Source organism: Rhinoderma darwinii, unplaced genomic scaffold, assembly GCF_050947455.1.
Source record: "Rhinoderma darwinii isolate aRhiDar2 unplaced genomic scaffold, aRhiDar2.hap1 Scaffold_609, whole genome shotgun sequence".
Lineage (NCBI taxonomy): Eukaryota > Metazoa > Chordata > Amphibia > Anura > Rhinodermatidae > Rhinoderma > Rhinoderma darwinii.
Genome location: NW_027464164.1, coordinates 83,388 through 101,985, shown reverse-complemented (window position 1 = coordinate 101,985; position 18,598 = coordinate 83,388). Strand labels below are relative to the sequence as shown.

The 18,598-nt window shown below is 41.3% G+C and overlaps 73 pseudogenes; all 73 read left to right on the top strand.

Annotated features, from left to right (window-relative positions):
* The first annotated feature begins 26 nt into the window (after window positions 1–26).
* On the top strand, window positions 27–145 carry LOC142725808 (5S ribosomal RNA; annotated as a pseudogene).
* A 67-nt stretch (window positions 146–212) lies between these two features.
* Window positions 213–331, top strand: LOC142725671 (5S ribosomal RNA; annotated as a pseudogene).
* Window positions 332–398: 67 nt separating this feature from the next.
* Window positions 399–517, top strand: LOC142725661 (5S ribosomal RNA; annotated as a pseudogene).
* Window positions 518–584: 67 nt separating this feature from the next.
* On the top strand, window positions 585–703 carry LOC142725700 (5S ribosomal RNA; annotated as a pseudogene).
* Window positions 704–770: 67 nt separating this feature from the next.
* On the top strand, window positions 771–889 carry LOC142725750 (5S ribosomal RNA; annotated as a pseudogene).
* Window positions 890–956: 67 nt separating this feature from the next.
* LOC142726076 (5S ribosomal RNA) lies at window positions 957–1,075 on the top strand (annotated as a pseudogene).
* A 67-nt stretch (window positions 1,076–1,142) lies between these two features.
* On the top strand, window positions 1,143–1,261 carry LOC142726103 (5S ribosomal RNA; annotated as a pseudogene).
* Window positions 1,262–1,328: 67 nt separating this feature from the next.
* LOC142726078 (5S ribosomal RNA) lies at window positions 1,329–1,447 on the top strand (annotated as a pseudogene).
* A 67-nt stretch (window positions 1,448–1,514) lies between these two features.
* Window positions 1,515–1,633, top strand: LOC142725598 (5S ribosomal RNA; annotated as a pseudogene).
* Window positions 1,634–1,701: 68 nt separating this feature from the next.
* LOC142725574 (5S ribosomal RNA) lies at window positions 1,702–1,820 on the top strand (annotated as a pseudogene).
* Window positions 1,821–1,887: 67 nt separating this feature from the next.
* Window positions 1,888–2,006, top strand: LOC142725827 (5S ribosomal RNA; annotated as a pseudogene).
* Window positions 2,007–2,073: 67 nt separating this feature from the next.
* On the top strand, window positions 2,074–2,192 carry LOC142725850 (5S ribosomal RNA; annotated as a pseudogene).
* A 67-nt stretch (window positions 2,193–2,259) lies between these two features.
* On the top strand, window positions 2,260–2,378 carry LOC142725773 (5S ribosomal RNA; annotated as a pseudogene).
* A 67-nt stretch (window positions 2,379–2,445) lies between these two features.
* On the top strand, window positions 2,446–2,564 carry LOC142725897 (5S ribosomal RNA; annotated as a pseudogene).
* A 67-nt stretch (window positions 2,565–2,631) lies between these two features.
* On the top strand, window positions 2,632–2,750 carry LOC142726056 (5S ribosomal RNA; annotated as a pseudogene).
* Window positions 2,751–2,817: 67 nt separating this feature from the next.
* LOC142725579 (5S ribosomal RNA) lies at window positions 2,818–2,936 on the top strand (annotated as a pseudogene).
* Window positions 2,937–3,003: 67 nt separating this feature from the next.
* On the top strand, window positions 3,004–3,122 carry LOC142725563 (5S ribosomal RNA; annotated as a pseudogene).
* A 67-nt stretch (window positions 3,123–3,189) lies between these two features.
* Window positions 3,190–3,308, top strand: LOC142725863 (5S ribosomal RNA; annotated as a pseudogene).
* A 67-nt stretch (window positions 3,309–3,375) lies between these two features.
* On the top strand, window positions 3,376–3,494 carry LOC142725562 (5S ribosomal RNA; annotated as a pseudogene).
* A 67-nt stretch (window positions 3,495–3,561) lies between these two features.
* On the top strand, window positions 3,562–3,680 carry LOC142725818 (5S ribosomal RNA; annotated as a pseudogene).
* Window positions 3,681–3,747: 67 nt separating this feature from the next.
* LOC142726089 (5S ribosomal RNA) lies at window positions 3,748–3,866 on the top strand (annotated as a pseudogene).
* Window positions 3,867–3,933: 67 nt separating this feature from the next.
* Window positions 3,934–4,052, top strand: LOC142726030 (5S ribosomal RNA; annotated as a pseudogene).
* A 67-nt stretch (window positions 4,053–4,119) lies between these two features.
* LOC142725937 (5S ribosomal RNA) lies at window positions 4,120–4,238 on the top strand (annotated as a pseudogene).
* Window positions 4,239–4,305: 67 nt separating this feature from the next.
* Window positions 4,306–4,424, top strand: LOC142725738 (5S ribosomal RNA; annotated as a pseudogene).
* Window positions 4,425–4,492: 68 nt separating this feature from the next.
* LOC142725993 (5S ribosomal RNA) lies at window positions 4,493–4,611 on the top strand (annotated as a pseudogene).
* A 66-nt stretch (window positions 4,612–4,677) lies between these two features.
* On the top strand, window positions 4,678–4,796 carry LOC142725769 (5S ribosomal RNA; annotated as a pseudogene).
* Window positions 4,797–4,863: 67 nt separating this feature from the next.
* On the top strand, window positions 4,864–4,982 carry LOC142725668 (5S ribosomal RNA; annotated as a pseudogene).
* Window positions 4,983–5,049: 67 nt separating this feature from the next.
* On the top strand, window positions 5,050–5,168 carry LOC142725708 (5S ribosomal RNA; annotated as a pseudogene).
* Window positions 5,169–5,235: 67 nt separating this feature from the next.
* Window positions 5,236–5,354, top strand: LOC142725823 (5S ribosomal RNA; annotated as a pseudogene).
* Window positions 5,355–5,607: 253 nt separating this feature from the next.
* LOC142725764 (5S ribosomal RNA) lies at window positions 5,608–5,726 on the top strand (annotated as a pseudogene).
* Window positions 5,727–5,793: 67 nt separating this feature from the next.
* Window positions 5,794–5,912, top strand: LOC142726110 (5S ribosomal RNA; annotated as a pseudogene).
* Window positions 5,913–6,351: 439 nt separating this feature from the next.
* Window positions 6,352–6,470, top strand: LOC142726123 (5S ribosomal RNA; annotated as a pseudogene).
* A 439-nt stretch (window positions 6,471–6,909) lies between these two features.
* Window positions 6,910–7,028, top strand: LOC142725957 (5S ribosomal RNA; annotated as a pseudogene).
* A 67-nt stretch (window positions 7,029–7,095) lies between these two features.
* On the top strand, window positions 7,096–7,214 carry LOC142725996 (5S ribosomal RNA; annotated as a pseudogene).
* A 67-nt stretch (window positions 7,215–7,281) lies between these two features.
* On the top strand, window positions 7,282–7,400 carry LOC142725748 (5S ribosomal RNA; annotated as a pseudogene).
* A 253-nt stretch (window positions 7,401–7,653) lies between these two features.
* LOC142725737 (5S ribosomal RNA) lies at window positions 7,654–7,772 on the top strand (annotated as a pseudogene).
* Window positions 7,773–8,025: 253 nt separating this feature from the next.
* LOC142726063 (5S ribosomal RNA) lies at window positions 8,026–8,144 on the top strand (annotated as a pseudogene).
* A 67-nt stretch (window positions 8,145–8,211) lies between these two features.
* On the top strand, window positions 8,212–8,330 carry LOC142726125 (5S ribosomal RNA; annotated as a pseudogene).
* Window positions 8,331–8,397: 67 nt separating this feature from the next.
* On the top strand, window positions 8,398–8,516 carry LOC142725939 (5S ribosomal RNA; annotated as a pseudogene).
* Window positions 8,517–8,768: 252 nt separating this feature from the next.
* On the top strand, window positions 8,769–8,887 carry LOC142725924 (5S ribosomal RNA; annotated as a pseudogene).
* A 67-nt stretch (window positions 8,888–8,954) lies between these two features.
* On the top strand, window positions 8,955–9,073 carry LOC142725868 (5S ribosomal RNA; annotated as a pseudogene).
* A 67-nt stretch (window positions 9,074–9,140) lies between these two features.
* LOC142725629 (5S ribosomal RNA) lies at window positions 9,141–9,259 on the top strand (annotated as a pseudogene).
* A 67-nt stretch (window positions 9,260–9,326) lies between these two features.
* LOC142725594 (5S ribosomal RNA) lies at window positions 9,327–9,445 on the top strand (annotated as a pseudogene).
* Window positions 9,446–9,512: 67 nt separating this feature from the next.
* LOC142725984 (5S ribosomal RNA) lies at window positions 9,513–9,631 on the top strand (annotated as a pseudogene).
* A 67-nt stretch (window positions 9,632–9,698) lies between these two features.
* Window positions 9,699–9,817, top strand: LOC142725576 (5S ribosomal RNA; annotated as a pseudogene).
* A 67-nt stretch (window positions 9,818–9,884) lies between these two features.
* Window positions 9,885–10,003, top strand: LOC142725678 (5S ribosomal RNA; annotated as a pseudogene).
* A 67-nt stretch (window positions 10,004–10,070) lies between these two features.
* On the top strand, window positions 10,071–10,189 carry LOC142725879 (5S ribosomal RNA; annotated as a pseudogene).
* A 67-nt stretch (window positions 10,190–10,256) lies between these two features.
* LOC142725922 (5S ribosomal RNA) lies at window positions 10,257–10,375 on the top strand (annotated as a pseudogene).
* A 67-nt stretch (window positions 10,376–10,442) lies between these two features.
* Window positions 10,443–10,561, top strand: LOC142725948 (5S ribosomal RNA; annotated as a pseudogene).
* A 67-nt stretch (window positions 10,562–10,628) lies between these two features.
* On the top strand, window positions 10,629–10,747 carry LOC142725921 (5S ribosomal RNA; annotated as a pseudogene).
* Window positions 10,748–10,814: 67 nt separating this feature from the next.
* On the top strand, window positions 10,815–10,933 carry LOC142725947 (5S ribosomal RNA; annotated as a pseudogene).
* A 67-nt stretch (window positions 10,934–11,000) lies between these two features.
* On the top strand, window positions 11,001–11,119 carry LOC142726111 (5S ribosomal RNA; annotated as a pseudogene).
* A 253-nt stretch (window positions 11,120–11,372) lies between these two features.
* On the top strand, window positions 11,373–11,491 carry LOC142725628 (5S ribosomal RNA; annotated as a pseudogene).
* A 67-nt stretch (window positions 11,492–11,558) lies between these two features.
* Window positions 11,559–11,677, top strand: LOC142725569 (5S ribosomal RNA; annotated as a pseudogene).
* Window positions 11,678–11,744: 67 nt separating this feature from the next.
* On the top strand, window positions 11,745–11,863 carry LOC142726109 (5S ribosomal RNA; annotated as a pseudogene).
* Window positions 11,864–12,301: 438 nt separating this feature from the next.
* Window positions 12,302–12,420, top strand: LOC142725834 (5S ribosomal RNA; annotated as a pseudogene).
* A 67-nt stretch (window positions 12,421–12,487) lies between these two features.
* LOC142725705 (5S ribosomal RNA) lies at window positions 12,488–12,606 on the top strand (annotated as a pseudogene).
* Window positions 12,607–12,673: 67 nt separating this feature from the next.
* Window positions 12,674–12,792, top strand: LOC142725694 (5S ribosomal RNA; annotated as a pseudogene).
* Window positions 12,793–12,859: 67 nt separating this feature from the next.
* On the top strand, window positions 12,860–12,978 carry LOC142725641 (5S ribosomal RNA; annotated as a pseudogene).
* A 67-nt stretch (window positions 12,979–13,045) lies between these two features.
* Window positions 13,046–13,164, top strand: LOC142725927 (5S ribosomal RNA; annotated as a pseudogene).
* Window positions 13,165–13,231: 67 nt separating this feature from the next.
* Window positions 13,232–13,350, top strand: LOC142726099 (5S ribosomal RNA; annotated as a pseudogene).
* A 67-nt stretch (window positions 13,351–13,417) lies between these two features.
* On the top strand, window positions 13,418–13,536 carry LOC142725771 (5S ribosomal RNA; annotated as a pseudogene).
* Window positions 13,537–13,603: 67 nt separating this feature from the next.
* On the top strand, window positions 13,604–13,722 carry LOC142725831 (5S ribosomal RNA; annotated as a pseudogene).
* Window positions 13,723–13,789: 67 nt separating this feature from the next.
* LOC142726087 (5S ribosomal RNA) lies at window positions 13,790–13,908 on the top strand (annotated as a pseudogene).
* A 67-nt stretch (window positions 13,909–13,975) lies between these two features.
* LOC142726079 (5S ribosomal RNA) lies at window positions 13,976–14,094 on the top strand (annotated as a pseudogene).
* A 67-nt stretch (window positions 14,095–14,161) lies between these two features.
* LOC142726115 (5S ribosomal RNA) lies at window positions 14,162–14,280 on the top strand (annotated as a pseudogene).
* A 67-nt stretch (window positions 14,281–14,347) lies between these two features.
* On the top strand, window positions 14,348–14,466 carry LOC142725770 (5S ribosomal RNA; annotated as a pseudogene).
* A 67-nt stretch (window positions 14,467–14,533) lies between these two features.
* LOC142725861 (5S ribosomal RNA) lies at window positions 14,534–14,652 on the top strand (annotated as a pseudogene).
* A 67-nt stretch (window positions 14,653–14,719) lies between these two features.
* On the top strand, window positions 14,720–14,838 carry LOC142726074 (5S ribosomal RNA; annotated as a pseudogene).
* Window positions 14,839–14,905: 67 nt separating this feature from the next.
* On the top strand, window positions 14,906–15,024 carry LOC142726061 (5S ribosomal RNA; annotated as a pseudogene).
* Window positions 15,025–15,091: 67 nt separating this feature from the next.
* LOC142725828 (5S ribosomal RNA) lies at window positions 15,092–15,210 on the top strand (annotated as a pseudogene).
* Window positions 15,211–15,277: 67 nt separating this feature from the next.
* LOC142725736 (5S ribosomal RNA) lies at window positions 15,278–15,396 on the top strand (annotated as a pseudogene).
* Window positions 15,397–15,649: 253 nt separating this feature from the next.
* On the top strand, window positions 15,650–15,768 carry LOC142725627 (5S ribosomal RNA; annotated as a pseudogene).
* The last annotated feature ends 2,830 nt before the right edge of the window (window positions 15,769–18,598 follow it).

Here is an 18,598-nt window from a genome sequence, read left to right as displayed (position 1 = left end):
AAGGACTATGGATTAAAGCATTTATTGTCAATGGCCATTCTAAGCTGAATGTGCCTGCTCTCGTTAGATCGCAGAAGTTACACAGCTTAAGGCCTCGCTAGTACCAGTGTGGGAGACTGTCTGGGAATCCGTGGTGCGGTTGAATTTTTATTATGTCGTTTCGATTTTGTTTCACAATCGATTAAAAAGGACTATGGATTAAAGCATTTAATGTCAATGGCCATTCTAAGCTGAATGTCCCTGCTCTCGTCAGATCGCAGAAGTTACACAGCTTAAGGCCTCGCTAGTACCAGTGTGGGAGACTGTCTGGGAATGCGTGGTGCGGTTGACTTTTTATTATGTCGTTTAGATTTTGTTTCACAATCGATTAAAAAGGACTATGGATTAAAGCATTTATTGTCAATGGCCATTCTAAGCTGAATGTGCCTGCTCTCGTCAGATCGCAGAAGTTACACAGCTTAAGGCCTTGCTAGTACCAGTGTGGGAGACTGTCTGGGAATCCGTGGTGCGGTTGACTCTTTATTATGTCGTTTAGATTTTGTTTCACAATAGATTAAATAGGACTATGGATTAAAGCATTTAACGTCAATGGCCATTCTAAGCTGAATGTGCCTGCTCTCGTCAGAACGCAGAAGTTACACAGCTTAAGGCCTCGCTAGTACCAGTGTGGGAGACTGCCTGGGAATCCGTGGTGCGGTTGACTTTTTATTATGTTGTTTAGATTTTGTTTCACAATAGATTAAATAGGACTATGGATTAACGCTTTTAATGTCAATGGCCATTCTAAGCTGAATGTACCTGCTCTCGTCAGATCGCAGAAGTTACACAGCTTAAGGCCTCGTTAGTACCAGTGTGGGAGACTGTCTGGGAATCCGTGGTGCAGTTACCTTTTTATTATGTCGTTTAGATTTTGTTTCACAATCGATTAAAAAGGACTATGGATTAAAGCATTTAATGTCAATGGCCATTCTAAGCTGAATGTGCCTGCTCTCGTTAGATCGCAGAAGTTACACAGCTTAACGCCTCGCTAGTACCAGTGTGGGAGACTGTCTGGGAATCCGTGGTGTGGTTGACTTTTTATTATGTCGTTTAGATTTTGTTTCACAATAGATTAAATAGGACTATGGATTAAAGGATTTAACGTCAATGGCCATTCTAAGCTGAATGTGCCTGCTCTCGTCAGATCGCAGAAGTTACACAGCTTAAGTCCTCGCTAGTACCAGTGTGGGAGACTGTCTGGGAATCAGTGGTGCGGTTGAATTTTTATTATGTCGCTTAGATTTTGTTTCACAATCGATTAAAAAGGACTATGGATTAAGGCATTTAATGTCAATGGCCATTCTAAGCTGAATGTCCCTGCTCTCGTCAGATCGCAGAAGTTACACAGTTTAAGGCCTCGCTAGTACCAGTGTGGGAGACTGTCTGGGAATCCATGGTGTGGTTGACTTTTTATTATGTCGTTTAGATTTTGTTTCACAATCGATTAAAAAGGACTATGGATTAAAGCATTTAATGTCAATGGCCATTCTAAGCTGAATGTGCCTGCTCTCGTCAGATCGCAGAAGTTACACAGCTTAAGGCCTCGCTAGTACCAGTGTGGGAGACTGTCTGGGAATCCGTGGTGCAGTTGACTTTTTTATTATGTCGTTTAGATTTTGTTTCACAATAGATTAAATAGGACTATGGATTAAAGCATTTAACGTCAATGGCCATTCTAAGCTGAATGTGCCTGCTCTCGTCAGATCGCAGAAGTTACACAGCTTAAGGCCTCGCTAGTACCAGTGTGGGAGACTGTCTGGGAATCCGTGGTGCGGTTGACTTTTTATTATGTCGTTTAGATTTTGTTTCACAATCGATTAAAAAGGACTATGGATTAAAGCATTTAATGTCAATGGCCATTCTAAGCTGAATGTCCCTGCTCTCGTCAGATCGCAGAAGTTACACAGCTTAAGGCCTCGCTAGTACCAGTGTGGGAGACTGTCTGGGAATCCGTGGTGCGGTTGAATTTTTATTATGTCGTTTAGATTTTGTTTCACAATCGATTAAAAAGGACTATGGATTAAAGCATTTAATGTCAATGGCCATTCTAAGCTGAATGTCCCTGCTCTCGTCAGATCGCAGCAGTTACACAGCTTAAGGCCTCGCTAGTACCAGTGTGGGAGACTGTCTGGGAATGCGTGGTGCGGTTGACGGTTTATTATGTCGTTTAGATTTTGTTTCACAATCGATTAAAAAGGACTATGGATTAAAGCATTTATTGTCAATGGCCATTCTAAGCTCAATGTGCCTGCTCTCGTCAGATCGCAGAAGTTACACAGCTTAAGGCCTCGCTAGTACCAGTGTGGGAGACTGTCTGGGAATCCGTGGTGCGGTTGACTTTTTATTATGTCGTTTAGATTTTGTTTCACAATCAATTAAAAAGGACTATGGATTAAAGCATTTAATGTCAATGGCCATTCTAAGCTGAATGTGCCTGCTCTTGTCAGATCGCAGAAGTTACACAGCTTAAGGCCTTGCTAGTACCAGTGTGGGAGACTGTCTGGGAATCCGTGGTGCGGTTGACTTTTTATTATGTTGCTTAGATTTTGTTTCACAATAGATTAAATAGGACTATGGATTAAGGCTTTTAATGTCAATGGCCATTCTAAGCTGAATGTGCCTGCTCTCGTCAGATCGCTGAAGTTACACAGCTTAAGGCCTCGTTAGTACCAGTGTGGGAGACTGTCTGGGAATCCGTGGTGCGGTTACCATTTTATTATGTCGTTTAGATTTTGTTTCACAATCGATTAAAAAGGACTATGGATTAAAGCATTTAATGTCAATGGCCATTCTAAGCTGACTGTGCCTGCTCTCGTTAGATCGCAGAAGTTACACAGCTTAACGCCTCGCTAGTACCAGTGTGGGAGACTGTCTGGGAATCCGTGGTGTGGTTGACTTTTTATTATGTCGTTTAGATTTTGTTTCACAATAGATTAAATAGGACTATGGATTAAAGGATTTAACGTCAATGGCCATTCTAAGCTGAATGTGCCTGCTCTCGTCAGATCGCAGAAGTTACACAGCTTAAGTCCTCGCTAGTACCAGTGTGGGAGACTGTTTGGGAATCAGTGGTGCGGTTGAATTTTTATTATGTCGTTTAGATTTTGTTTCACAATCGATTAAAAAGGACTATGGATTAAAGCATTTAATGTCAATGGCCATTCTAAGCTGAATGTCCCTGCTCTCGTCAGATCGCAGAAGTTACACAGCTTAAGGCCTCGCTAGTACCAGTGTGGGAGACTGTCTGGGAATCCATGGTGCGGTTGACTTTTTATTATGTCGTTTAGATTTTGTTTCACAATCGATTAAAAAGGACTATGGATTAAAGCATTTAATGTCAATGGCCATTCTAAGCTGAATGTGCCTGCTCTCGTCAGATCGCAGAAGTTACACAGCTTAAGGCCTCGCTAGTACCAGTGTGGGAGACTGTCTGGGAATCCGTGGTGCGGTTGACTTTTTATTATGTCGTTTAGATTTTGTTTCACAATAGATTAAATAGGACTATGGATTAAAGCATTTAATGTCAATGGCCATTCTAAGCTGAATGTCCCTGCTCTCGTCAGATTGCAGAAGTTACACAGCTTAAGGCCTCGCTAGTACCAGTGTGGGAGACTGTCTGGGAATCCGTGGTGCGGTTGACTTTTTATTATGTTGTTTAGATTTTGTTTCACAATAGATTAAATAGGACTATGGATTAAAGCATTTAACGTCAATGGCCATTCTAAGCTGAATGTGCCTGCTCTGGTCAGAACGCAGAAGTTACACAGCTTAACGCCTCGCTAGTACCAGTGTGGGAGACTGTCTGGGAATCCGTGGTGCGGTTGACTTTTTATTATGTCGTTTAGATTTTGTTTCACAATAGATTAAATAGGACTATGGATTAAAGCATTTAACGTCAATGGCCATTCTAAGCTGAATGTGCCTGCTCTGGTCAGATCGCAGAAGTTACACAGCTTAAGGCCTCGCTAGTACCAGTGTGGGAGACTGTCTGGGAATCCGTGGTGCGGTTGAATTTTTATTATGTCGTTTAGATTTTGTTTCACAATCGATTAAAAGGGACTATGGATTAAAGCATTTAATGTCAATGGCCATTCTAAGCTGAATGTCCCTGCTCTCGTCAGATCGCAGAAGTTACACAGCTTAAGGCCTCGCTAGTACCAGTGTGGGAGACTGTCTGGGATTCCGTGGTGCGGTTGACTTTTTATTATGTCGTTTAGATTTTGTTTCACAATCGATTAAAAAGGACTATGGATTAAAGCATTTAAAGTCAATGGCCATTCTAAGCTGAATGTGCCTGCTCTCGTCAGATTGCAGAAGTTACACAGCTTAAGGCCTCGCTAGTACCAGTGTGGGAGACTGTCTGGGAATCCGTGGTGCGGTTGACTTTTTATTATGTCGTTTAGATTTTGTTTCACAATCGATTAAAAAGGACTATGGATTAAAGCATTTTAATGTTAATGGCCATTCTAAGCTGAATGTGCCTGCTCTCGTTAGATCGCAGAAGTTACACAGCTTAATGCCTCGCTAGTACTAGTGTGGGAGACTGTCTGGGAATCCGTGGTGCGGTTGACTTTTTATTATGTCGTTTAGATTTTGTTTCACAATCGATTAAAAGGACTATGGATTAAAGCGTTTAATGTCAATGGCCATTCTAAGCTGAATGTCCCTGCTCTCATCAGATCGCAGAAGTTACACAGCTTAAGGCCTCGCTAGTACCAGTGTGGGAGACTGTCTGGGAATCCGTGGTGCGGCTGACTTTTTATTATGTCGTTTCGATTTTGTTTCACAATAGATTAAATAGGACTATGGATTAAAGCATTTAACGTCAACAGCCATTCTAAGCTGAATGTGCCTGCTCTCGTCAGAACGCAGAAGTTACACAGCTTAAGGCCTCGCTAGTACCAGTGTGGGAGACTGTCTGGGAATGCGTGGTGCGGTTGAATTTTTATTATGTCGTTTAGATTTTGTTTCACAATCGATTAAAAAGGACTATGGATTAAAGCCTTTAATGTCAATGGCCATTCTAGGCTGAATGTCCCTGCTCTCGTCAGATCGCAGAAGTTACACAGCTTAAGGCCTCGCTAGTACCAGTGTGGGAGACTGTCTGGGAATCCGTGGTGCGGTTGACTTTTTATTATGTTGTTTAGATTTTGTTTCACAATAGATTAAATAGGACTATGGATTAAGGCTTTTAATGTCAATGGCCATTCTAAGCTGAATGTACCTGCTCTCGTCAGATCGCAGAAGTTACACAGCTTAAGGCCTCGCTAGTACCAGTGTGGGAGACTGTCTGGGAATTCGTGGTGCGGTTGACTTTTTATTATGTCGTTTAGATTTTGTTTCACAATCGATTAAAAAGGACTATGGATTAACACATTTAATGTCAATGGCCATTCTAAGCTGAATGTGCCTTCTCTCGTTAGATCGCAGAAGTTACACAGCTTAACGCCTCGCTAGTACCAGTGTGGGAGACTGTCTGGGAATCCGTGGTGCGGTTGACTTTTTATTATGTCGTTTAGATTTTGTTTCACAATCGATTAAAAATTACTATGGATTAAAGCATTTAATGTCAATGGCCATTCTAAGCTGAATGTCCCTGCTCTCGTCAGATCGCAGAAGTTACACAGCTTAAGGCCTCGCTAGTACCAGTGTGGGAGACTGTCTGGGAATCCGTGGTGCGGTTTACCTTTTATTATGTCGTTTAGATTTTGTTTCACAATCGATTAAATAGGACTATGGATTAAGGCTTTTAATGTCAATGGCCATTCTAAGCTGAATGTGCCTCCTCTCGTCAGATTGCAGAAGTTACACAGCTTAAGGCCTCGCTAGTACCAGTGTGGGAGACTGTCTGGGAATTCGTGGTGCGGTTGACTTTTTATTATGTCGTTTAGATTTTGTTTCACAATCGATTAAAAAGGACTATGGATTAAAGCATTTAATGTCAATGGCCATTCTAAGCTGAATGTGCCTTCTCTCGTTAGATCGCAGAAGTTACACAGCTTAACGCCTCGCTAGTACCAGTGTGGGAGACTGTCTGGGAATCCGTGGTGCGGTTGACTTTTTATTATGTCGTTTAGATTTTGTTTCACAATAGATTAAATAGGACTATGGATTAAAGCATTTAATGTCAATGGCCGTTCTAAGCTGAATGTCCCTGCTCTCGTCATATCGCAGAAGTTACACAGCTTAAGGCCTCGCTAGTACCAGTGTGGGAGACTGTCTGGGAATCCGTGGTGCGGTTGACTTTTTATTATGTCGTTTAGATTTTGTTTCACAATCGATTAAAAAGGACTATGGATTAAAGCATTTAATGTCAATGGCCATTCTAAGCTGAATGTGCCTGCTCTCGTCAGATCGCAGAAGTTACACAGCTTAAGGCCTCGCTAGTACCAGTGTGGGAGACTGTCTGGGAATCCGTGGTGCGGTTGACTTTTTATTATGTTGTTTAGATTTTGTTTCACAATAGATTAAATAGGACTATGGATTAAGGCTTTTAATGTCAACGGCCATTCTAAGCTGAATGTGCTTCCTCTCGTCAGATTGCAGAAGTTACAAAGCTTAAGGCCTTGCTAGTACCAGTGTGGGAGACTGTCTGGGAATCCGTGGTGCGGTGGAATTTTTATTATGTCGTTTAGATTTTGTTTCACAATCGATTAAAAAGGACTATGGATTAAAGCATTTAATGTCAATGGCAAATCTAAGCTGAATGTCCCTGCTCTCGTCAGATCGCAGAAGTTACACAGCTTAAGGCCTCGCTAGTACCAGTGTGGGAGACTGTCTGGGAATCCGTGGTGCATTTGATTTTTTATTATGTCGTTTAGATTTTCTTTCACAATCGATTAAAAAGGACTATGGATTAAAGCATTTAATGTCAATGGCCATTCTAAGCTGAATGTGCCTGCTCTCGTCAGATCGCAGAAGTTACACAGCTTAAGGCCTCGCTAGGACCAGTGTGGGAGACTGTCTGGGAATCCGTGGTGCGGTTGACTTTTTATTATGTCGTTTAGATTTTGTTTCACAATCGATTAAAAAGGACTATGGATTAAAGCATTTAATGTCAATGGCCATTCTAAGCTGAATGTGCCTGCTCTTGTCAGATCTCAGAAGTTACACAGCTTAAGGCCTCGCTAGTACCAGTGTGGGAGACTGTCTGGGAATCCGTGGTGCGGTTGACTTTTTATTATGTCGTTTAGATTTTGTTTCACAATAGATTAAATAGGACTATGGATTAAAGCATTTAACGTCAATGGCCATTCTAAGCTGAATGTGCCTGCTCTCGTCAGATCGCAGAAGTTACACAGCTTAAGGCCTCGCTAGTACCAGTGTGGGAGACTGTCTGGGAATCCGTGGTGCGGTTGAATTTTTATTATGTCGTTTAGATTTTGTTTCACAATCGATTAAAAAGGACTATGGATTAAAGCATTTAATGTCAATGGCCATTCTAAGCTGAATGTCCCTTCTCTCGTCAGATCGCAGAAGTTACACAGCTTAAGGCCTCGCTAGTACCAGTGTGGGAGACTGTCTGGGAATCCGTGGTTCGGTTGACTTTTTATTATGTCGTTTAGATTTTGTTTCACAATCGATTAAAAAGGACTATGGATTAAAGCATTTAATGTCAATGGCCATTCTAAGCTGAATGTGCCTGCTCTCGTCAGATTGCAGAAGTTACACAGCTTAAGGCCTCGCTAGTACCAGTGTGGGAGACTGTCTGGGAATCCGTGGTGCGGTTGACTTTTTATTATGTCGTTTAGATTTTGTTTCACAATCGATTAAAAAGGACTATGGATTAAAGCATTTAATGTCAGTGGCAATTCTAAGCTGAATGTTCCTCCTCTCGTCAGATCGCAGAAGTTACACAGCTTAAGGCCTCGCTAGTACCAGTGTGGGAGACTGTCTGGGAATCCGTGGTGCGGTTGACTTTTTATTATGTCGTTTAGATTTTGTTTCACAATCGATTAAAAAGGACTATGGATTAAAGCATTTAATGTCAATGGCCATTCTAAGCTGAATGTGCCTTCTCTCGTCAGATCGCAGAAGTTACACAGCTTAAGGCCTCGCTAGTACCAGTGTGGGAGACTGTCTGGGAATCCGTGGTGCGGTTGCCTTTTTATTATGTCGTTTAGATTTTGTTTCACAATCGATTAAAAAGGACTATGGATTAAAGCATTTAATGTAAATGGCCATTCTAAGCTGAATGTGCCTGCTCTCGTTAGATCGCAGAAGTTACACAGCTTAACGCCTCGCTAGTACCAGTGTGGGAGACTGTCTGGGAATCCGTGGTGCGGTTGACTTTTTATTATGTCGTTTAGATTTTGTTTCACAATAGATTAAAAAGGACTATGGATTAAAGCATTTATTGTCAATGGCCATTCTAAGCTGACTGTCCCTGCTCTCGTCAGATTGCAGAAGTTACACAGCTTAAGGCCTCGCTAGTACCAGTGTGGGAGACTGTCTGGGAATCCGTGGTGCGGTTGACTTTTTATTATGTCGTTTAGATTTTGTTTCACAATCGATTAAAAAGGACTATGGATTAAAGCATTTAATGTCAATGGCCATTCTAAACTGAATGTGCCTGCTTTCGTCAGATCGCAGAATTACACAGCTTAATGCCTCGCTAGTACCAGTGTGGGAGACTGTCTGGGAATCCGTGGTGCGGTTGACTTTTTATTATGTCGTTTAGATTTTGTTTCACAATAGATTAAATAGGACTATGGATTAAAGCATTTAACGTCAATGGCCATTCTAAGCTGAATGTGCCTGTTCTCGTCTGATCGCAGAAGTTACACAGCTAAAGGCCTTGCTAGTACCAGTGTGGGAGACTGTCTGGGAATCCATGGTGCGGTTGCCTTTTTATTATGTCGTTTAGATTTTGTTTCACAATAGATTAAATAGGACTATGGATTAAAGCATTTAACGTCAATGGCCATTCTAAGCTGAATGTGCCTGCTCTCGTCTGATCGCAGAAGTTACCCAGCTTAAGGCCTCGCTAGTACCAGTGTGGGAGACTGTCTGGGAATCCGTGGTGCGGTTGAATTTTTATTATGTCGTTTAGATTTTGTTTCACAATCGATTAAAAAGGACTATGGATTAAAGCATTCAATGTCAATGGCCATTCTAAGCTGAATGTCCCTGCTCTCGTCAGATCGCAGAAGTTACACAGCTTAAGGCCTCGCTAGTACCAGTGTGGGAGACTGTCTGGGAATCCGTGGTGCGGTTGACTTTTTATTATGTCGTTTAGATTTTGTTTCACAATCGATTAAAAAGTACTATGGATTAAAGCATTTAATGTCAATGGCCATTCTAAGCTGAATGTGCCTGCTCTCGTCAGATCGCAGAAGTTACACAGCTTAAGGCCTCGCTAGTACCAGTGTGGGAGACTGTCTGGGAATCCGTGGTGCGATTGACTTTTTATTATGTCGTTTAGATTTTGTTTCACAATCGATTAAAAAGGACTATGGATTAAAGCATTTAATGTGAATGGCCATTCTAAGCTGGATGTGCCTGCTCTTGTCAGATCGCAGAAGTTACACAGCTTAAGGCCTCGCTAGTACTAGTGTGGGAGACTGTCTGGGAATCCGTGGTGCGGTTGACTTTTTATTATGTCGTTTAGATTTTGTTTCACAATCGATTAAAAAGGACTATGGATTAAAATATTTAATGTCAATGGCCATTCTAAGCTGGATGTGCCTGCTCTTGTTAGATCGCAGAAGTTACACAGCTTAACGCCTCGCTAGTACCAGTGTGGGAGACTGTCTGGGAATCCGTGGTGCGGTTGACTTTTTATTATGTCGTTTAGATTTTGTTTCACAATCGATTAAAAAGGACTATGGATTAAAGCATTTAATGTCAATGGCCATTCTAAGCTGTATGTCCCTGCTCTCGTCAGATCGCAGAAGTTACACAGCTTAAGGCCTCGCTAGTACCAGTGTGGGAGACTGTCTGGGAATCCGTGGTGCGGTTGACTTTTTATTATGTCGTTTAGATTTTGTTTCACAATCGATTAAAAAGGACTATGGATTAAAGCATTTAATGTCAATGGCCATTCTAAGCTGAATGTGCCTGCTCTCGTTAGATCGCAGAAGTTACGCAGCTTAACGCCTCGCTAGTACCAGTGTGGGAGACTGTCTGGGAATCCGTGGTGCGGTTGACTTTTTATTATGTCGTTTAGATTTTGTTTCACAATAGATTAAATAGGACTATGGATTAAATCATTTAACGTCAATGGCCATTCTAAGCTGAATGTCCCTGCTCTCGTCAGATCGCAGAAGTTACACAGCTTAAGGCCTCGCTAGTACCAGTGTGGGAGACTGTCTGGGAATCTGTGGTGCGGTTGAATTTTTATTATGTCGTTTAGATTTTGTTTCACAATCGATTAAAAAGGACTATGGATTACAGCATTTAATGTCAATGGCCATTCTAAGCTGAATGTCCCTGCTCTCGTCAGATCGCAGAAGTTACACAGCTTAATGCCTCGCTAGTACCAGTGTGGGAGACTGTCTGGGAATCCGTGGTGCTACTGACTTATTATTATGTCGTTTAGATTTTGTTTCACAATCGATTAAAAAGGACTATGGATTAAAGCATTTAATGTCAATGGCCATTCTAAGCTGAATGTCCCTGCTCTCGTCAGATCGCAGAAGTTACACAGCTTAAGGCCTCGCTAGTACCAGTGTGGGAGACTGTCTGGGAATCTGTGGTGCGGTTGAATTTTTATTATGTCGTTTAGATTTTGTTTCACAATCGATTAAAAAGGACTATGGATTACAGCATTTAATGTCAATGGCCATTCTAAGCTGAATGTCCCTGCTCTCGTCAGATCGCAGAAGTTACACAGCTTAATGCCTCGCTAGTACCAGTGTGGGAGACTGTCTGGGAATCCGTGGTGCTACTGACTTATTATTATGTCGTTTAGATTTTGTTTCACAATCGATTAAAAAGGACTATGGATTAAAGCATTTAATGTCAATGGCCATTCTAAGCTGAATGTGCCTGCTCTCGTCAGATCGCAGAAGTTACACAGCTTAAGGCCTCGCTAGTACCAGTGTGGGAGACTGTCTGGGAATCCGTGGTGCGGTTGACTTTTTATTATGTCGTTTAGATTTTGTTTCACAATCGATTAAAAAGGACTATGGATTAAAGCATTTAATGTCAATGGCCATTCTAAGCTGAATGTGCCTGCTTTCGTCAGATTGCAGAAGTTACACAGCTTAAGGCCTCGCTAAAACCAGTGTGGGAGACTGTCTGGGAATCCGTGGTGCGGTTGAATTTTTATTATGTCGTTTAGATTTTGTTTCACAATCGATTAAAAAGGACTATGGATTAAAACATTTAATGTCAATGGCCATTCTAAGCTGAATGTCCCTGCTCTCGTCAGATCGCAGAAGTTACACAGCTTAAGGCCTCGCTAGTACCAGTGTGGGAGACTGTCTGGGAATCCGTGGTGCGGTTGACTTTTTATTATGTTGTTTAGATTTCGTTTCACAATAGATTAAATAGGACTATGGATTAAGTCTTTTAATGTCAAAGGCCATTCTAAGCTGAATGTGCCTCCTCTCGTCAGATCGCAGAAGTTACACAGCTTAAGGCCTCGCTAGTACCAGTGTGGGAGACTGTCTGGGAATCCGTGGTGCGGTTGACTTTTTATTATGTCGTTTAGATTTTGTTTCACAATCGATTAAAAAGGACTATGGATTAAAGCATTTAATGTCAATGGCCATTCTAAGCTGGATGTGCCTGCTCTCGTTAGATCGCAGGAGTTACACAGCTTAACGCCTCGCTAGTACCAGTGTGGGAGACTGTCTGGGAATCCGTGGTGCGGTTGACTTTTTATTATGTCGTTTAGATTTTGTTTCACAATAGATTAAATAGGACTATGGATTAAAGCATTTAACGTCAATGGCCATTCTAAGCTGAATGTGCCTGCTCTCGTCAGATCGCAGAAGTTACACAGCTTAAGGCCTCGCTAGTACCAGTGTGGGAGACTGTCTGGGAATCAGTGGCGTGGTTCACTTTTTATTATGTCGTTTAGATTTTGTTTCACAATCGATTAAAAAGGACTATGGATTAAAGTGTTTAATGTCAATGGCCATTCTAAGCTGAATGTGCCTGCTTTTGTCAGATCGCAGAAGTTACACAGCTTAAGGCCTCGCTGGTACCAGTGTGGGAGACTGTCTGGGAATCGTGGTGCGGTTGAATTTTTATTATGTCGTTTAGATTTTGTTTCACAATCGATTAAAAAGGACTATGGATTAAAGCGTTTAATGTCAATGGCCATTCTAAGATGAATGTCCCTGCTCTCGTCAGATCGCAGAAGTTACACAGCTTAAGGCCTCGCTAGTACCAGTGTGGGAGACTGTCTGGGAATCCGTGGTGCGGTTGACTTTTTATTATGTCGTTTAGATTTTGTTTCACAATCGATTAAAAAGGACTATGGATTAAAGCATTTAATGTCAATGGCCATTCTAAGCTGAATGTGCCTGCTCTCGTCAGATCGCAGAAGTTACACAGCTTAAGGCCTCGCTAGTACCAGTGTGGGAGACTGTCTGGGAATCAGTGGTGCGGTTGACTTTTTATTATGTCGTTTAGATTTTGTTTCACAATCGATTAAAAAGGACTATGGATTAAAGCATTTAATGTCAATGGCCATTCTAAGCTGAATGTGCCTGCTCTCGTCAGAACGCAGAAGTTACACAGCTTAAGGCCTCGCTAGTACCAGTGTGGGAGACTGTCTGGGAATACGTGGTGAAGTTGACTTTTTATTATGTCGTTTAGATTTTGTTTCACAATAGATTAAATAGGACTATGGATTACAGCATTTAACGTCAATGGCCATTCTAAGCTGAATGTGCCTGCTCTCGTCAGAACGCAGAAGTTACACAGCTTAAGGCCTCGCTAGTACCAGTGTGGGAGACTGCCTGGGAATCCGTGGTGCAGTTGAATTTTTATTATGTCGTTTAGATTTTGTTTCACAATCGATTAAAAAGGACTATGGATTAAAGCATTTAATGTCAATGGCCGTTCTAAGCTGAATGTCCCTGCTCTCGTCAGATCGCAGAAGTTACACAGCTTAAGGCCTCGCTAGTACCAGTGTTGGAGACTGTCTGGGAATCCGTGGTGCGGTTGACTTTTTATTATGTTGTTTAGATTTTGTTTCACAATAGATTAAATAGGACTATGGATTAAGGCTTTTAATGTCAATGGCCATTCTAAGCTGAATGTGCCTGCTCTCGTCAGATCGCAGAAGTTACACAGCTTAAGGCCTCGCTAGTACCAGTGTGGGAGACTGTCTGGGAATCCGTGGTGCGGTTGACTTTTTATTATGTCGTTTAGATTTTGTTTCACAATCGATTAAAAAGGACTATGGATTAAAGCATTTAATGTCAATGGCCATTCTAAGCTGAATGTGCCTGCTCTCGTCAGATCGCAGAAGTTACACAGCTTAAGGCCTCGCTAGTACCAGTGTGGGAGACTGTCTGGGAATCCGTGGTGCGGTTGAGTTTTTATTATGTCGTTTAGATTTTGTTTCACAATCGATTAAAAAGGACTATGTATTAAAGCTTTTAATGTCAATGGCCATTCTAAGCTGAATGTGCCTGCTCTCGTCAGATCGCAGAAGTTACACAGCTTAAAGCCTCGCTAGTACCAGTGTGGGAGACTGTCTGGGAATCCGTGGTGCGGTTGACTTTTTATTATGTCGTTTCGATTTTGTTTCACAATAGATTAAATAGGACTATGGATTAAATCATTTAACGTCAATGGCCATTCTAAGCTGAATGTGCCTGCTCTCGTCAGATCGCAGAAGTTACACAGCTTAAGGCCTCGCTAGTACCAGTGTGGGAGACTGTCTGGGAATCCGTGGTGCGGTTGACTTTTTATTATGTCGTTTAGATTTTGTTTCACAATAGATTAAATAGGACTATGGATTAAAGCATTTAACGTCTATGGCCATTCTAAGCTGAATGTGCCTGCTCTCGTCAGATCGCAGAAGTTACACAGCTTAAGGCCTCGCTAGTACCAGTGTGGGAGACTGTCTGGGAATCAGTGGTGCAGTTCACTTTTTATTATGTCGTTTAGATTTTGTTTCACAATCGATTAAAAAGGACTATGGATTAAAGTATTTTATGTCAATGACAATTCTAAGCTGAATGTGCCTGCTTTCGTCAGATCGCAGAAGTTACACAGCTTAAGGCCTCGCTAGTACTAGTGTGGGAGACTGTCTGGGAATCCGTGGTGCGGTTGCCTTTTTATTATGTCGTTTAGATTATGTTTCACAATAGATTAAATAGGACTATGGATTAAAGCATTTAACGTCAATGGCCATTCTAAGCTGAATGTGCCTGCTCTCGTCAGATCGCAGAAGTTACACAGCTTAAGGCCTCGCTAGTACCAGTGTGGGAGACTGTCTGGGAATCCGTGGTGCGGTTGAGTTTTTATTATGTTGTTTAGATTTTGTTTCACAATCGATTAAAAAGGACTATGGATTAAAGCATTTAATGTCAATGGCCATTCTAAGCTGAATGTCCCTGCTCTCGTCAGATCGCAGAAGTTACACAGCTTAAGGCCTCGCTAGTACTAGTGTGGGAGACTGTCTGGGAATCCGTGGTATGGTTGACTTTTTATTATGTTGTTTAGATTTTGTTTCACAATAGATTAAATAGGACTATGGATTAAGGCTTTTAATGTCAATGGCCATTCTAAGCTGAATGTGCCTGCTCTCGTCAGATCGCAGAAGTTACACAGCTTAAGGCCTCGCTAGTACCAGTGTGGGAGACTGTCTGGGAATCCGTGGTGCGGTTGACTTTTTATTATGTCATTTAGATTTTGTTTCACAATAGATTAAATAGGACTATGGATTAAAGCATTTAACGTCAATGGCCATTCTAAGCTGAATGTGCCTGCTCTCGTCAGATCGCAGAAGTTACACAGCTTAAGGCCTCGCTAGTACCAGTGTGGGAGACTGTCTGGGAATCCGTGGTGCGGTTGACTTTTTATTATGCCGTTTAGATTTTGTTTCACAATAGATTAAATAGGACTATGGATTAAATCATTTAACGTCAATAGCCATTCTAAGCTGAATGTGCCTGCTCTCGTCAGATCGCAGAAGTTACACAGCTTAAGGCCTCGCTAGTACCATTGTGGGAGACTGTCTGGGAATCCGTGGTGCGGTTGAATTTTTATTATGTCGTTTAGATTTTGTTTCACAATCGATTAAAAAGGACTATGGATTAGAGCATTTAATGTCAATGGCCATTCTAAGCTGAATGTGCCTGCTCTCGTCAGATTGCAGAAGTTACACAGCTTAAGGCCTCGCTAGTACCAGTGTGGGAGACTGTCTGGGAATCCGTGGTGCGGTTGACTTTTTATTATGTCGTTTAGATTTTGTTTCACAATCGATTAAAAAGGACTATGGATTAAAGCATTTAATGTCAATGGCCATTCTAAGCTGAATGTGCCTGCTTTCGTCAGATTGCAGAAGTTACACAGCTTAAGGCCTCGCTAGTACCAGTGTGGGAGACTGTCTGGAAATCCGTGGTGCGGTTGAATTTTTATTATGTCGTTTAGATTTTGTTTCACAATCGATTAAAAAGGACTATGGATTAAAGCATTTAATGTCAATGGCCATTCTAAGCTGAATGTCCCTGCTCTCGTCAGATCGCAGAAGTTACACAGCTTAAGGCCTCGCTAGTACCAGTGTGGGAGACTGTCTGGGAATCCGTGGTGCGGTTGACTTTTTATTATGTTGTTTAGATTTTGTTTCACAATAGATTAAATAGGACTATGGATTAAGGCTTTTAATGTCAAAGGCCGTTCTAAGCTGAATGTGCCTGCTCTCGTCAGATCGCAGAAGTTACACAGCTTAAGGCCTCGCTAGTGTGATCGCAATTTGAGTCACGTTACGCCTTGATCTCCATGCAGGTTCAAATCAGGTGGGGGGGGGGGCGAGCTCGGAGAAGCAACAGATACACTGAGACGTTTCTCAAAGTAAAAATCCTTCTGCCTTTATTTAACTGTAGTGGTTGCTTTTATAGCGTCAGAACAAAGAACAAAGAACAAAGAAGTCATCTGTATATTCAATCCTTACATCCTTTTTTTCCCATAAAGCCCATTGGTGGAACTCAAGGTATTCCCTTAGGCTTCCTTTATGCTTAGGAGGGGGGTTGGTCAATTGATTGTCCACCATCTGTTTACAGACAATGGACAGCAGAGCAGCTGCAAACTATTTCCTCTCTTAACCTTTCTAAAATATTCATTCTATTGTAACACATGTTCTCCTCTATAACATTTCACTCCTTGGGGCCCCAGATACATTATACATATATTTATACCATAACAATCCCTCCTTTTGTGATTTTACCAACACCTAAATTCCAATGCTACTTCTATCTCCTGATAGCAAGGCTTCGATCCATTTCTTCACTTGATTCACACAGGTATGTAGGTGGGGTAATCTCACAACATTCTTTCATCATAATGTATAGGCCTCTGTTTGAATGCTTCCCTTATTTTGCAAAATGTATAACAATTAAAACATGTAAGCAATATAAACAATATTATGAAACATATCAAGGGTTGGAATAACACATGCAGTATCTTAGTGGCAGTGGGGGAAAATCCTGTAAATATGTCATACCAATGATGGGCACTGGCATCTTTTATTGCTGATGATAAATTTATTACTTCCCTAGCTGCTATTGTAGCCAATACTTTCACTTTACTTAGAGTTACATTATGGGCTGCTATCAATTTCTTTACGTCTTTAGACTTTTGTAACACTTGTTTTAACTCTTCCAGTGGCAAACTAAAATTTCCATAGGGCAAAGGTTCAGGTACCCATACAGTGGACATTATTTCTTCTAAAGTAGGCAGGAACACTATAGTTTGGTTCCCCCAAGTCAAATGCGTCACATTGTATAGACATCCTGAAAATGGTCCTATGAGATTAAACTGGCTAAGGGTCTGCTTGTCGTTAGTTATTAGACATACATGCTGTGGACCTACTTCAATATAAACCTGTAGGTTAGCTTGTGGGATTATAGTGAGTGCGCATACATTATCCTGCTGCTGCATTAGACAGGGTTCATATATCCCTGACTGTTCATTACATACATATCCTTGCTCTGTTAATTGGCACAAATCTATATTCCTGGTCTTATTTTGAGAGTCTATGTGTGTTCCTTTCATTTCTGGCATCCAATATTGTCCTAATAATGTCACCGGATCAATCATTACCATTGGCATAACAATAAATTTGCATAATAGAGTAGGATTTTTCACATTGAATGCTATTAGTCTTCCTGCACCCCATTTAGGTGTACACTCAGTATACTCAGGCTGTAACAATAACCACGTATCATTTCTCTCTCCTACGGGCAGAATGTCTGTCCATTGCCTAACATGACTACTAAACAATTTATTCTTAAAATTATTCATCTGTTCTTGTTGCCACATCGTTTTAAGCGTACATACTGTCCAATTTACAAAAGTTGATACATTCTGTAATGTTCTATATTCGGTTAGCATACTTTCATTAAAAACATTTAAAAACAGTTCATCTATAGCTAACCCTTTCTGTTGTATGGCAAAGGTAGTAGGTAACCATGAGGCACCTATCCTTAATGCAGTAGATGTGTCGTCTCCCACTGAGTTTAATTTGTTCATAACTGTTTCTAACTGTATACCATTCAATACTCCTAATCCCGTTCCTACCCCTCCTAATAGCGGGTCATACCATTCTCTTTTTTTTGTCTATGACAGCTGGGGGATTCAGGGAAGGAAATATTGAAGTGTACATTCTTTTTCTGCTGTTGGGTTACAGCGCTCTTACAAGTGTGTGGGATTCTTTCCAGACTTTGTACTGTTATATGTGGCTTAAAACTATCTCTTAAAATTGTTATCAAGAATACAAAATATATTCTATTTCTTATTTGGCTATTATTCATACATAATATCATCCCATCAGTTTCTTTTATTACAATCGTAGAGTTGAGCCTCTCCTTGTTGCATCTTTCATAAATCTTATTTATCATTTCATTTCTATTTTTACTGGTTGTATATTTCTATAGATACTGTACATCTGATTCATAACAACAAAACAACAGCCCCGGCGTCTTTTCTTGTATGCTAATGTTGGCTGTTTTGTCTATGTGAAGGTACACAGTCCCTCCATGTGGTCCTTTTCTCCAAGTCCCTTCGGTTGTAGTCACATTTGTAGTATAACACGGGTCATTGGCCTTACAGGTGTAGTTACCCTGCTTTCTATCCACTGTGGCATTCGCCTACCCTGTCCTGAACTGTTCCAGTGATTCTGTACTGATTACGTGTACAGGAGTAGCAGTTCTGCCTTTTTGTATAAGAGCACACGCAACAACCGCCGCAACAACCGCAAAGATCTTCATTCTTCTGGCTGAAGAACCTTTTTACAATGACTGGCGTGAATCCAGCTTGCCTTTCCTTCGAGCTTCACTGAGGTGCTTGTAACGAGTAGGACTTGAAAAGGACCATCAAATCTTGGGTCTAGACTTTTCCTCACGTGTCTTTTAACAACGACCCAATCTGCTGG